The sequence below is a fragment of the Nicotiana tabacum genome, chromosome 8, assembly GCF_000715075.1.
Source record: "Nicotiana tabacum cultivar K326 chromosome 8, ASM71507v2, whole genome shotgun sequence".
Taxonomy (NCBI): domain Eukaryota; kingdom Viridiplantae; phylum Streptophyta; class Magnoliopsida; order Solanales; family Solanaceae; genus Nicotiana; species Nicotiana tabacum.
In genome coordinates this window covers 178,086,833-178,098,789 of record NC_134087.1, presented here as the reverse complement: position 1 = coordinate 178,098,789, position 11,957 = coordinate 178,086,833, and the positions used below count along the sequence as shown (strand labels likewise).

Genomic DNA, 11,957 nt, shown 5'->3' with positions numbered 1-11,957 from the left:
AGTTTATTGAGGCAAAATTATGAATATAGTCTATTGGAGGCCGTGAAGTGTTTTACCTTCATGCGGGCCTTGTTACTGAATGGGCTCGACAGAAAAGTGACATCATCCTTGGTTGAAATCAAATTAGCCCATAAGCCAAAATAACTTTTCAAAACCAATAATACATGTTGAGGATTTATGGTTCCAACTTGAAGAAAATAATTAGCTAATCTGAAAGTCCTACAGTCCTCTTTAACACCCACATACTCAATGTTAGCCCAATAATTTATTCTTATCTTTTATCCCTGAACAAAAAAAACCATGTGACCCAATATTTTAATTTAAACACACATTCGACTAGTTATATCACTGGACTAAAGCAAATGAAATAAAGTGATCCACAACTGAAAACTTTATAAAGGAAATACATAGTGCTTTAAAGAAAGAAACGTATTAAGGGCAAGTATAATACACATATAAACAACCAGTGAAAATGAAACTTTATTGTTGAATTTCTAACCTTTTGTTGCGTACAAAGAAGCAAATACTGAAAGGAAACAACAATCCTTATCGAGGAACACAAACAGCAACAACAGAATCAACGAAGCAACATTATCCACGGCTCCAAAACAGAGTGGTATATATTACTAGCGGCAAATTTGAGAACGGTCACCAAGAAGCATCAAAATGTGACATGTAATTTCTTTTATTTAGCGTTTGGGCTCAGAAAAGCTGTAGCCAAAAGAAGATGGAGTAATGAATTAAATGCTGATGATTGATACCAAATTGAAACTTCATTTGAGATCCGCCAACCCACTTTATCAATTTTGTTATTGTAAACCGTCGTAATAACTATTTAGATTTCTTGAGGAGAAATAAAAGAACTGGAAATTTTCTGTAGAGAGGGAGAGGGAGAGAGAGACAAAAAGGTAGAATATAAGAGTGAGTGCGTAGAGCCAACGAATTTTGGGTGGTGCACCGTTGTTCATGGGTAGGGGTCTGATGAATATCCTTTTAGGTTTTCTAATTGTGTTTTTCTATGTAGGAGGTAGGGTTTTAGTAAAGGGGAAATTTGGGTAGTGGAATTGGAATTGGGTTGGGTTTAAAATTAATTTGGGCCTTTAGGAATTGGCCCAATTTTAAAAGAAACAAGACCAAAAAAAATATGTTATTCCTATTTTCCTTTTCTTTGTTTTTTCCTTTTTTAATCAATTAAAATGCTAAATCAATCTATTTTTTGTAGAAATTAGAATTCTTTAATTATTTTTAACATTAAAACAACTAATTAACTTAAAACTAAAAAAAAAATGCTACTTTTAAAAGTTAAAATCTAAATATGTAAGAATAATCATTTTTTGTGATTTTTTGCTTAATAAAATTAATTCCTACATGCAATTTGAACATAAGATGACATGAAATTAAAACGTGATAATTTTTTATGATTTTTCTTATGATTTTAAAATATTAAAAATGCATGAAATGCAACTAAATAAAGAAAGCTTCTAAAATCCTTTAAAAATCATTTTTGGTTGATTTTTAGGAGTTATTTTCAAGTAGGGCAAAAATTAGGTGCTCACAACTGCCCCTATTTGCTCGGAAACATGAAGAGTTTTCGGGCAAAGATAAAGTGAGCAATTACGAGCAATTTTTGCCCGTTTGAAACTCCATGGGAATTATTTTTTTGTAAAAGCCTGACCGAACCTTGCTTCGGAGGTTGTCTACATATCCTTGGCTATAAAGGAATCATGTAAGTGTAGTTCTGAAAGTTTTGGTAGCTGGGACTATCGAAAAATTGTGATTTCACTGTTGTTGCTGCTGTTTCTACTTACTGAGCTCCTTATTACACCAAAATAAAAATAAAAAGCTAAACTAGCTAAGCCTATCAACTACTAATTACAAGATTCCTAACTATAAATCTTCTGAAGCATGATCTTGAGTCTTGGCTGGTTCTTCCTGCAGACTCTGATCTGAATCTTGATGCTCGTTAGCTGCAACCGCTGGTTTATTCTTCTTCATCTTTTTGGATCAAGGTAGGACATGCAAAGCTTGCGACTACAATCATATCTTGAGCAATCCGTATCTTTCCCCCGCTTCTACACTTAGAGTTCACTTCTTTTCTTGTTCTTCTTTTTCTTTTATTTGGGTTGAGACTTCTTCTTTTGGTCATCTCAAACCTTGTGCCTCACGGTGAAAACCTATTCAGGCACCAAAGCAATCAAACAAATGAAATTTTTCTGCCCCAGTTTTCAGTAGGAAAATTTCGTGAGTTATTGTAACAAAATCTAAAATATTTTTTTATTGAAAGCAATTAAAATTGGGATTGTGTATCCCTGAGAAAAAGAGATTAGGGAGTGGAGACCCTATATCTAGAGTGCAATCAAATAGGGATCGGAGGCCCCAAGTTGGGAAGATTACCAGGTTATGCTGGAGAAATGACCGGGTTATGCCGGAAAAGAAAAAAGGTCTTCGGGTTATGCCGGGGAAGGTCATTGGGTTATGCCGGAAAAGAAAAAGGTCATGGGGTATGCCGGGGAGGTCCACGGGTTATGACGGGAAAGTCATCGGGTTATGACGGAAAAGAAAAAGGTCCTCGGGTTATGCCGGGGAGGTCCACGAGTTATGCCGAGAAAGTCATCGGGTTATACTGAAAAAGAAAAAGGTCCACGGATTATGTCGGAAAAGTCATCGGGTTATGCCGGAAAAGAAAAAGTTGCTCGGGTTATGCCGGGGAGGTCCACGGGTTATGCCAGGAAAGTCATTGGGTTATGCTGGAAAAGAAAAAGGTCCTCGGGTTATGTCGGGGAGGTCCACGGGTTATGCCGGGAAAGTTATCGGGTTATGCCGGAAAAAGAAAAAGGTCCTCGGGTTCTGCCGGGGAGGTCCACAGGTTATGTCGGGAAAGTCATCGGGTTATGCCGGAAAAGAAAAAGGTCCTCGGGTTATGCCGGGGAGGTCCATGGTTATGCCGGGAAAGTTCACAGGTTATGCCGGAAAAAGGAAAAGGTCCTCGGGTTATGCCTGGGAGGTCCATGGGTTATGCCGGAAAAGAAAAAGGTCCTCGGGTTATGCCGAAAAAGAAAAAGGTCCTCGAGTTATGCCGGGGAGGTCCACGGGTTATGCCGAGGATCAACTAGAGAGTGGGACCCTATACTGGAAAAGACTACCAGGTTATGCTGGCAACGATTAGGTAATGGGACCATATGTTGAAAAAGACGTAGCTAGAGATTGGAGACCCTATGCTACCATGGTTTTGAATTTTTTTTTCATTTTTTTTTACTTCACTCTTCATTTTATTTAGGAGAGAGAATGGAGGGTTTAAAAATACTTCCCTTTTTGGGTCAACTTTTGTTGCAGAACCATTTTGGTTTCTGCGTGCCTTGCTTTTATTGCTTTTGCCTCTTGCAAGGTTATTTTGGACTGCACCTATTTTCAAATCAAAGAACAATTTATCAGTTTGAAACGGTGGTTGATTTTGTGGCCTTGATTATTTTGATCACTTGATCTCGGCTCAATTCTTTCGATGAAAATCTCAACTGCAACTGCTCGTTCCTTGAGGACAAATTTCATTTCAGGCCCTGGAGATCCTCTGGCTTTTTCAGACTTTGCCATGACGGTTGGTCGGTGGAACTCAACCTTTTCGATTTTATTTTGCCTTCGCAGGCCTTTCCCTTCTGACTTCTTTTCTTTTTCTTATTTTTTTTAACTTCGGAGCGTTGGGGAACTTTTGGCTCCTCAAACTTTGTCGTAACGGCTGGTCATGGGGGATTTAACCTTTTTCAACTTTGTTTCACCTTCGTAGGCCTTTCATTTCTGGCTTCATTCTTCCAACTTTAGCTTCAGAGCATTTGGGATCCCTTGGCTTTCCAAATCTTTGCCTAGACGGTTAGCCATGTGGGATTTACCACTTTTCAACTTTATTATGCCTTTGTGGGCATTTGACTTTGATTTCCTTTCTTTTCAGGAGTTTTTGATTTCAAAGCATCGGCTATCATGGCCAGTTGAATTTGACTCGATGCACCTGCAGAGGCTGGGTTTCTTTTTGCATGTTAGCTTGTATCAAATGACAACCCTGCAAATCAGTCTTGCTATCCTTTCTTTGTCTTAGTTTCGGAACAGAGTTAGACCGAAAGGGATTCAAAGAAAACAAGCGATGGAATGGAGAATGAGTTTAAAACAAGAAGTGTCCCTTTCGGGAAAAGGAAAAAAAGACTTATCTGAAGTACATGCGGATTTCAATGAATATGACATGCCTTTTGGACTGGATGCCTGATTTGTGTAAGTCGTCCGACTCTCAGAAATTCATCACAACTTTTGCCTCAAAATTGAGAAACCTTGCTAGGACTCTGTCAATGTCAATGGCTGTGAGGAACCTCTTTTCGATCTGGGGCGCCCTTTGCGGGTTTTCACCAGCTGACCTCTATCATTTCTCTTCTCACCATCGCCTCATAGTGCTCTTTGCGAGTTTTCACTAACAAGACTCATTTTTATTTTTTCTGCTTACTATTGCCTTACAGTGCCTGTGTGGGTTTTCACCAATAAGACTCTCTCATTTTATTTCTCTCATTTTTGTTGCATCGGATCCAAGTAGCTATATTTTTTGATCCTTGAACATTCTCACTGATTGATCTGAAGGATTTGAACAGGATTTGGGGTAAAAAGAGTTTGGATTGAATTAAAACTTTGGAATTTTTCAGGCGAACCATCGTCGAACCATTATAACTTTTTTCCCTAGTTTCACTTTTGAGGGAATTTGGATTTTTATTTTGGTGTGATTGAACCTCAGTGAGAGGCTGCCTACGTATCCTTTCAGAATCAAGTCGAACGTAGTTCAAGGAACTTTGTTTTTTGATTTTCTTTTGTTTTTCTGTTTTTTTTGTTCTCTTTCTTTTTCCTTTCCTTTTTCCTCTCTTTTTTTTCATTTTTTTTTTCATTTCAATTTATTTTTCTTTTCTTCCTCTTTTTTTTTGTATTTTTTTCTTTTTTTTTATTTCATTTTTAATAACACTTTCAGGTTCCAAAAAGGGTAATCAAAGAATGTGAGCCGGCTCAAAGGGTTTGCAAAGGGTTGATAGTATTTGGGTAGCGAGAATGAAAGTCTTCGTCATCCCAACCGGAGAATATTAGAACTATATAGTGGATCCAACATAGTACCTTTTGACTGCATTTGCATTGACAGTTATTTTAGGGACATTTCCTTCGATGTGTCCAAATACAACGAACTCTTTTGGCAGTACTCTTGTTGAAATGTATGGACCCTTCCAATCCGGGAAACAATTTTCCTTCAGTTGTTCCAACTTTTTGTTTTATTTCCTTAAACTTATCTTCATTGCAATCTAATTCTTGATTCATTATTTCGAAGCCTGACAACATTTTAGGATCTGAGCATGAAGTTCGCAAGCATGTCATGTTATTGAAATATGCATTTAATAGAACTAAAAAGAGAATAAGAATAATGACAAGATTAAGAAAAGAGACATTCTTGGACAATGAAATATTACTTTTATTTGATTTTTTTTTGTTTTTTTTTTCAATTTTTGAAGATAGAAGGGTTTACATCGGAAAGTAAGACAATGAAGTAAAACATTCAGATCACACCCTGGGATAATTCGGATACAGAAAGGATAGCAAGACTGGCTACCGAGACTCCCGTCTGATGGGGAACTTTCAGGCTCGGCAACCGTCTTTCGACTTTTCTTCTATTTCGGCAATGGCTGCAATGGCCTTCAGTGCTAGATTAAATTCCTCATCTTCATAAATCATTCCGACTATTGGCTCGATGTTGTGGGCAGGCAACAGATTGTTCATCACATTAGGAGCTTCTTGATCTCGAAAAACAATTCTTTCAACTTCAATCAAATCTTCAACTGCCCTTTTGAGGGTCCAACAGTCCTCTGTACTGTGTCCTACTGCTCCAGAGTGGTATTCACATCTAGCATCAGCTCGGTGCGAGGGGGACTCGGGGTTCGGTCACTTCGGGGCCACTGGCTGCACTAGATCTAGCCTGATTAGCTTTTGGAACAAGCTTGAATAAGATTCACCAATATGGGTGAACTGATTCTTTTTGAAAGGCTCTCTTGGGCGAGGATTATATTAGGGATCATTTGGTTGAGGATTATATGGAGATTGGTAAGGATGGGCATTTCTGGGAGGTGGAGCTCGGTTTTGTGGATAATATTGTGGCCGCGGGTAAGGTTGCGCGTTCATCACCGCATAGGGAGGCGGTGCCACAGCATAAGCAGCATCTTGAAGGGGATAATAGTGTGGTGGGACGATAGGAGGCACATATGATCGGCTGAATGACCTGCGAGCCCCCCTCGAGCCTGAAACCATTATGGCTCCCTCTTCACTCCCATTTCTGTTCATCAAACCCTCCGAACCATTCTGAGTAGACTGTGATTTGGCCTTAAAAGCAGCATGACTCAAGATTCGACCCGTTTTTAAACCGGTTTCAATCATTTCCCCAATTTTGATGGCCTCAGCAAACGGCTTACCCATAGCGGACATCATGTTCTAGAAGTAGTCCGCCTCTTGGGCCTGTAGAAAGACCGTAACCATTTTAATTTTGTCCATCGGAGGATTTACCCTGGCGGCTTGCTCACACCATTTGACAGCATATTCGCGGAAGCTTTCCGCCATTTTCTTCTACAAATTAGATAAAAGAGTTTCTGTCGGGAGCGATGTCCACATTATACTGGAACTGGCTGACAAAATCTCGGGCCATATTGTCCCACACGTTCCAATGGGTAATTTCTTGATCCGTATACCACTCAGAAGTGACTCCGGTGAGGCTTTCCCCAAAATAGGCCATTAACAACTCCTCTTTTCCACCAGCGCCTCTCAACTAGTTACAGTATCGTTTCAGGGTGAGCGACCGAGTCTTCGTGCCCATCGTACTTTTCAAATTTTGGAATCTTGAAGCCAGCTGGCAAGTGGACATGGGAAAACATACGGAGGTTAGAGTATGAGATGCTCTTTTGTCCACTCTGACCTTGCATGTGTTTCAGACTTTGTTCCAGGCTTTTCATCTTCCGAACCATTTCCTCTTGCTCAGGATTTTTAACAACCTTTTCTTGCTCCACCAAGAAGTCATATCGGAGGTTGAGTGAAAGAGTATGTGGTCACATATGTTATTTATGGTTGAAGCTGTGGGCCTTGAAAGATGAACATAGGAGGCGGTTCCCTTGAAGCCGATGCCTGGGGGCAAACCACAGAAGGCATGCCAGGAACATTAGACAGCATTGGAGGGTGCCCGCATAGAATGAGTGGGTTGGGCACAGGAGCATTGGTAACCTCAACTGACCTGGGGATCAATTCAGGGAACTCAGGAATTGCACTTGGCGGTTCCCCACCATTGGACCAGGCGACCCACATTTCCGATATGCGGAGATGCAACATCCTATTCTCTTCAGCAGCTGCTGATTCTAGCTGCAGAATAGCTGATGTCGGGTTATCCTCAAGACCGATGATTTGTAGATTACTTGCGGAGGCCATCTGTGCCTTTGGATCTTGTGAAGGAGGGGAGGCTAGACTACCAACAAAACCAACCACCAAAACCTGGCTAGTTTGCACGCCCAACAACCTTGTTAGTTTTGAGATATTTAAACATATAGGAAATCACATGTTGGGATGCAATGCACCTAACAGTTAAACGCTTCTACCATGTGTTTGAACGGTTGAATGTTTCATCTCGGCCTTAACTAACTCTTTCAGTATGTACCTCTTTTCTTTTATTTCTGCCTCTTTTTAATCACTCTTGATTTTTTTTTCATTTCATTTCTATCGTTTTTTATTTTTGGCACTATTTTTTTTTACTCTTTTATTTTTTGTCATTCTCTTTTTTTTCTTCTTTTTTTTTTCACTCAATTTCTCTCTTTTTTCAGTTTATTTTTTCACTCAATTTATTTCATGGCTATGATCGAATCCGATGGGGATTGCCTACGTATCATGACGTCGCACGAATCAGATCTTGCGTAGTTCGGGAAGATCGAAAATTTTAAAAAATAAACTAACTCTTTTTTTTTTTTACTTTTATAAAATTCAAACCATGAAAGCTTTAAGAAAAAGAAAAAACATTTTTTGATTTTTGTTTTTGGAATTTTCGAAAGAAATGCTTTAAAATAAGAAAGGAAATACTTTTTTTGAGTTTTTTTATTTTTATTTTTTTTAATTTTTGAAAGAAAGACTTCTAAAAATTCATTCGCTTTTGATTCAAACTTTCGGAATTCCAAAAGCAAAAGGATTTTTTTTTGAATTTTTATTTGTTTTCTCTTTTTCTAAAGAAGAAAGAAAATATTTTTGAATTTTGGATGTTGCCTCTTAATTTTCGAAAGAGGGACTTTTAAGAAAATATTTTGAATTTTTGAGTTTTATTTATTCACAAGAGTACTTCTAAAGAAAGCGAGTATATTTTTTGGACTTCAATTTTTCAAATTATTTTTTTTGACATTTACGAAGGAAAGACTTTTAAACAATGAAAAGAATTTTTTTATTCTTCCTTTTTTTTGAATTTTTGGGAAAAATATTTCAAAATAAAGGAAACCCATATTTTGGATTTTGATTTTTTATTGATTTTTCTTTTTACATATGGAAGACTTTGGAAAGAAGGAAACTTTTGTTTTTGAGTTTCAATTTTTTTTTTTGAATTTTCTAAGGAAATGCTTCTAAAGAAGGTATTAAAGGAAAATATTTTTTTGGATTTTTTTTAAAAAATTGAGGGCTGTAACCGATGAGGCTTGCCTACGTATCTCACATCCGGTGAGAATCAGACCCGCGTAGTTCGGTCAGTTTTGGGGAAACATGGCACTTGAAATTTTGGCTCATTTTGAAATGAATTTTTTTTTCAGAATTTCGACAGAGTTTCAGAATTTTCTAAATACCTACCTCTCACTTTTTTCTCTTCTATCTTTTTTTTTTTGATTTTCTTTCCCTATTATAGAAGCCGGTCAACATGCAAGCTGAAACAAATAGATGCGCAAGTAGCACGTAAAATGCATCAGGATGGTCTTTTCAATTTGGGTACACCTGTCCTAGACGGACCCAACCCCTGTGTTGAGTCCCCAAAGTCAGATGCATGTGATACAAACAAACGTACCTACTAGGGATCCGACATGAGGCTATGTTATTCTAGGTTTTAAACCTGGGTGTATTGTTCTAAACCTGGCTTACCCGAGCGGACAGCTTGAGCCGAGGAGGGGCAGCGTACCGGGAATACAGAAGCTTCACCGGCTTTGCAACTTGTCCGAACCTCGTTCTAAAATTGGAATATGACTCTAACAGAAAGGAAGTTACACGAAGTGAACACTTCCCAGATGATTTAGAAGACTCAGAGAGAGGAGGGTTTCGTAACAATTTATATACACTTCAAACAATATCAAAGCGGTAAAAAACGACATTTAGCACATTAGGCTCAATCATGTAAAAATCAGATAAAAACAAGCCAACTATAGCAGTTATTCTAAGCTCGAATTCTTGAACCCTGAACCAAAGTTCTGGGTTTTGATCCTCATTAGAGTCGCCAGAGCTGTCACACCTCCTTTTACACCCAAGAGGGTATATAAGGGAGTTTTTCCAATTAAAGTGACATAAATCGAAATGGGATTATTTTATTTAATTTTTTATAGTCGCCACTTGAAATATTTATGGTGTCTCAAGTCACCGGTTTATTTTACATCCCAAGTTGAGGAGAATTTTGAGTTTATTTAAAAATCTGCGAAACCAGAAATTCTAAGTAAGGAATTTTGTTAACCTGGGAGAAGGTGTAAGGCATTCTCGTATTCCGTAGTTCTAGCACGGTCGCTTAAACTATTAATATTGGTCTATTATCTAATTTACTGCATGTTTTAAACCTATTGTGCATTTTTAGCTTTATAACTGCTTTTAATTATTTTAACCACTCATTTTTTTGGATATACGACATGTGTATTTTATTATTGTTCGAAGTTGTTATGATCAAGTCACATAAAATGCACACCCGAATTTGGGAATTAGGTATCATGACTATGCCACGAGAACCGTACGCATAGTCATGATGGTTTATTATAAAGCGTGCCTAAAGCAACTACGAGTGTTTAAAGTATTTTCTACACTAAGTCAATATTAATGTGAGGGCCATAGATTATGAATTTTATTTATGTATGACACACCTTAATTTATTTTAAAAAATTTATACTCAATTAAAACAAACTACGGATGTTATTCATTATTTATTCTTTCTAAGTCTACTTTGAGTTTATTGAGGCAAAATTATGAATATAGTCTATTGGAGGCCGTGAAGTGTTTTACCTTCATGTGGGCCTTGTTCCTGAATGGGCTCGACAGAGAAGTGGCATCATCCTTGATTAAAATCAAATTAGCCCATAAGCCAAAATAACTTTTCAAAATCAATAATACATGTTGAGAATTTACGGGTCCACCTTGAAGAAAATAATTAGCTAATCTGAAAGTCCTACAGTCCTCTTTAACACCCACATACTCAACGTTAGCCCAATAATTTATTCTTATCTTTTATCGCTTGAACAAAAAAAACCATGTGACCCAATATTTTAATTTAAACACACATTCGACTAGTTATATCACTGGACTAAAGCAAATGAAATAAAGTGATCCACAGCTGAAAACTTTATAAAGGAAATACATAGTGCTTTAAAGAAAGAAATGTATTAAGGGCAAGTATAATACACATATAAACAACCAGTGAAAATGAAACTTTATTGTTGAATTTCTAACCTTTTGTTGCGTACAAAGAAGCAAAAACTGAAAGGAAACAACAATCCTTATCGAGGAACACAAACAGCAACAGCAGAATCAATGAAGCAACATCATCCACGGCTCCCAAACAGAGTGGTATATATTACTGGCGGCAAATTTGAGAACGGTCACCAAGAAGCATCAAAATGTGACATGTATTTTCTTTTATTTAGCTTTTGGGCTCAGAAAAGCTGTAGTCAAAAGAAGATGGAGAAATGTATTAAATGCTGATGATTGATACCAAATTGAAGCTTCATTTGAGATCCGCCAACCCACTTTATCAATTTTGTTATTGTAAACCGTCGTAGTAACTATTTAAAATTCTTGAGGAGAAATAAAAGAACTAGAAATTTTCTATAGAGAGGGAGATAGAGAGACAAAAAGCCAGAATATGAGAGTGAGTGCGTAGAGCCAGCCGATTTTCGGTGGTGCGCCGTTGTTCAAGGGTAGGGGTCTGATGGATATCCTTTTAGGTTTCCTAATTGTGTTTTTATACGCAGGAGGTAGAGTTTAAGTAAATGGTAATTTGGGTAGTGACATTGGAATTGGTTTGGGGTTTAAAATTAATTTGGGCCTTTAGGAATTGACCCAATTTAAAAAAAAAAACAAGACCAAAAAAATATATTCTTCCTATTTTTCTTTTCTTTATTTTTTTTAATCAATTAAACTCCTAAATCAATCTATTTTTTGTAGAAATTAGAATTCTATTTTTAACATTAAAATAACTAATTAACTTAAAACTAAAGTAAAATGTTAATTTTAAAGGCTAAAACCTAAATATGTCAAAATGACCATTTTTATGATTTTTCTTATGATTTTAAAATATTAAAAAATGCGTGAAATGCAACTAAATAAAGAAAACTTCTAAAATCCCTTAAAAATTATTTTTGGTTGATTTTTAGGAGTTATTTTCATGTAGGGCAAAAATTAGGCGCTCACAGCGGTATGTCATGTGAGGTATTCACATAACATCGGGGTCTATTGTATTGTTTAAACAAAATGAACTCCACTTGAGGCAGCGGAGATGGTTAGAGATGTTGAAAGACTTTGAGATTACCATTTTATATCATTACAAGAAGGCTAATGTGGTGGCCGATGAATTAAGTAGAAAGGCGAGGAGTATGGGTAGCCTTGCATATCCAGCTGGTTATAGACCGCTAGCATTAGATGTTCAGGCCCTAGCCAATTAGTTCGTGAGGTTAGACGTTTCGTAGCCTAGTCGAGTTCTTGCT

The 11,957-nt window shown here is 37.3% G+C and overlaps 1 long non-coding RNA gene across 1 annotated transcript; it reads right to left on the bottom strand.

The window, feature by feature from the left end:
- Positions 1–462: 462 nt before the first annotated feature.
- On the bottom strand, positions 463–11,229 carry LOC142162874 (uncharacterized). Its single transcript, XR_012694364.1, has 2 exons — positions 10,705–11,229; positions 463–2,174 (listed from the first exon to the last, which is right to left on the bottom strand). It is a non-coding gene; the product is annotated as an uncharacterized LOC142162874 (long non-coding RNA).
- Positions 11,230–11,957: the final 728 nt, after the last annotated feature.